General features: G+C 43.7%; 1 non-coding gene across 1 annotated transcript; it reads left to right on the top strand.

Moving 5' to 3' along the window:
- The first annotated feature begins 237 nt into the window (after window positions 1-237).
- Window positions 238-312, top strand: Trnas-cga. Its single transcript has one exon. It is a non-coding gene; the product is annotated as a tRNA-Ser (tRNA).
- The last annotated feature ends 3,238 nt before the right edge of the window (window positions 313-3,550 follow it).

The following is a 3,550-nucleotide window of genomic DNA, read 5'->3' on the forward strand; positions in this document are numbered from 1 at the left end:
AGTGCTCTACCAACTTTTTTTTTTTTTTTTTTTTTTTTTAAAAATCTCAATTTGTTCTAGATTGTTCGTTGAATTTGTTCGTGGCGGTCGTCCGATGACGCCTGTTCAGGTTGATCGTTGATTCGTTCACTCAGTTTTTTTGTTACAGAGGGTAGCTAAACCCTCTGACCGAACACGCTGAGCTACCGTGCCGGCAGAAAGTTGCTTGGCGCGAGCCAACTGAGCTACCGAAGCTCGTGCTTCGGTAGCTCAGTTGGTAGAGCACTTGCCCGCGAAAGGCAAAGGTCCCGAGTTCGAGTCTCGGTCGGGCATACAGTTTTAATCTGCCAGGAAGTTTCATATCAGCGCCCACTCCGCTGCAGAGTGAAATTCTCATTCTGGAGTCAAGGAACTGTTTCATTGTTAGTAAAATGGCCGTTATTCGAAAACTGTAATACGTACTAAACTACAAAAATGGTTATAAAATATTTCATACCAACACACTAAAGTTCCCTCTGATGGAAGTCGACTATAATGTAACATCATACACTGCCTTGATTTTCTTTCCTCTCCTAATCACTTGTGTAACATTAGCATCTTCAACAGTTTAGCTCATGATATGATCTCCAAGTTATTCAAAAAATTTACGATTTGAGACATTTAAGGCATAACTTAAGAGCTTGACAATCGCAAGTGTGCGCTGTGCAGCGTTACGTTCTCTTGTTACAGCTGCGTCTGCTTATTCGCCGTTTCGCCTGAAGGGCAGCAGCGGCTGAACAAACCGCTTTAATAAGCGGTTCTTCATGCGACAAAATACTTGCAGCGCACCTTAGCAGCTAAAATTTCGACAGTGCAATTATTTCGGTGTATCTTTCCTGTATAAAAAATTTCATACTATGTTTTCCTTTCATCTGACGTGACAGCTGAGCTTTACGCCAAGTATAAATAGAAAACATCAAAATAAATTGACGTAAAGACAGCTCACAAGGAGACTACCCCCACTCCAACTCAAGACAGCTTTACGCATGCGCGAATGTTGCAGCTGGATTGCTCCATAAATTTTTTTCCAAACCTATTCTGGCTGCCTGCTGAGCACAGTCAGCCTCCAAGTAGCCAGAAGCAGCCCGACTTCAGTCCTGCTCGTGCGCATTAGTCTGCTGGCAGCAGGTAGTTTGCCAGTGTGTTTCATCTACATCTACATTTATACTCCGCAAGCCACCCAACGGTGTGTGGCGGAGCGCACTTTACGTGCCAATGTCATTACCTCCCTTTCCTGTTCCAGTCGCGTATGGATCGCGGGAAGAACGACTGCCGGAAATGCTCCGTGCGCGCTCGAATCTCTCTAATTTTACATTCGTGATCGCCTCGAGAGATATAAGTAAGGGGAAGCAATGTATTCGATACCTCATCCAGAAACGCACCCTCTCGAAACCTGGACAGCAAGCTACACCGCGATGCAGAACGCCTCTCTTGCAGAGTCTGCCACTTGAGTTTGCTAAACATCTCCGTAACGCTATCACGCTTACCAAATAACCCTGTTACGAAACGCGCCGCTCTCCTTTGGATCTTATCTATCTCCTCTGTCAACCCGACCTGGTACGGATCCCACACATATGAGCAATACTCAAGTATAGGTCGAACGAGTTTTTGTAAGCCACCTCCTCTGTTGATGGACTACATTTTCTGAGGACTCTCCCAATGAATCTCAATCTGGCACCCGCCTTACCAACAATTAATTTTATATGATCATTCCACTTCAAATCGTTCCGTACGCATACTCCCAGATATTTTACAGAAGTAACTGCTACCAGTGTTTGTTCCGCTGTCATATAATCATACAATAAAGGATCCTTCTTTCTATGTATTCGCAATACATTACATTTGTCTATGTTAAGTGTCAGTTGCCACTCCCTGCAACAAGTGCCTATCCGCTGCAGATTTTCCTGCATTTCGTTGCAATTTTCTAATGCTGCAACTTATCTGTATACTGCAGAATCATCCGCGAGAAGCCGCATTGAACTTCCGACACTATCTACTAGGACATTTATACATATATTATGAAAAGCAATGGTTCCATAACACTCCCCTGTGGTACGCCAGAAGCCACCATAACGTCTGTAGACGTATCTTCATTGAGATCAACATTCTGTGTTCTGTTTTCTAAAAACTCTTCAATCCAGCCACACAGCTGGTCTGATATTCCGTAGGCTCTTACTTTGTTTATCAGGCGACAGTAGCCGGCCGGAGTGGCCGTGCGGTTCTAGGCGCTACAGTCTGGAACCGAGCGACCGCTACGGTCGCAGGTTCGAATCCTGCCTCGGGCATGGATGTGTGTGATGTCCTTAAGTTAGTTAGGTTTAATTAGTTTTAAGTTCTAGGCGACTGATAACGTCAGAAGTTAAGTCGCATAGTGGTCAGAGCAATTTAAACCAGGCGACAGTATGGAACTGTGTCGAACGCCTTCCGGAAGAAAAGGAAAATGGCATCTACCTGGGAGCCTGCATCTAATATCTTCTGGGTCTCATCAACAAATAAAGCGAGTTGGGTTTCACACGATCGCTGTTTCCGGAATCCATGTCGATTCCTACAGAGTAGATTCTGGGTTTCCAGAAATGACATGATACACGAGCAAAAAACATGTTGTAAAATTCTACAACAGACCCTTCTTGAAAACTGGAACTACCTGTGCTCTTTTCCAATCATTTGGAACCTTCCGTTCCTCTAGAGACTTGCGGTACACGGTTGTTAGAAGGGGGCAAGTTCTTTCACGTACTGTGTATAGAATCGTATTTGTATCCCGTCAGGTCCAGTGGACTTTCCTCTGTTGAATGATTCCAGTTGCTTTTCTATTCCTTGGACACCTGCTTCGATGTCGGCCATTTTTTCGTTTGTGCGAGGATTTAGAGAAGGAACTGCAATGCGGTCTTCCTCTGTGAAAAAGCTTTGTAAAAATGTGTTTATTATTTCAGCTTTACAAGTGTCATCCTCTATTTCAATGGCATTATCATCCCAGAGTGTCTGTATATGCTGTTTCGATCGTAAGACCATATCTTCCTAGGACTTTCTGTCAAGTCGGTACATAGAGTTTTACTTTCGAATTCAGTGAACGCTTCACGCATAGCGTTACTTACACTAACTTTGACATCGTTTAGCTTCTGTTTGTCTGAGAGGTTTTGGATGTGTTTAAATTTGCAGTGAAACTCTCTTTGCTTTCGCAGTAGTTTCCTAACTTTGTTGTTGAACCACGGTGGGTTTCTCCCGTCCCTCACGGTTTTACTCGGCACGTACCTGTCTAAAACGCATTTTACGATTGCCTTGAAATTTTTCCATAAACACTCAACATTGTCAGTGTCGGAACAGAAATTTTCGTTTTGATCTGTTAGGTAGTCTGAAATCTGCCTCCTATTACTCTTGCTAAGCAAATAAACCTTCCACCCTTTTTTTTTTACTCCTCTTTACGTCTGCAACGGTCTTATGGTCACTGATTCCCTGTTCTGCGCTTACAGAGTCGAAAAAAAAAAGGGTTCAAATGGCTCTGAGCACTATGCGACTTAACTTCTAAGGTCATCAG

This window comes from Schistocerca americana, chromosome X (genome assembly GCF_021461395.2).
Source record: "Schistocerca americana isolate TAMUIC-IGC-003095 chromosome X, iqSchAmer2.1, whole genome shotgun sequence".
NCBI lineage: Eukaryota > Metazoa > Arthropoda > Insecta > Orthoptera > Acrididae > Schistocerca > Schistocerca americana.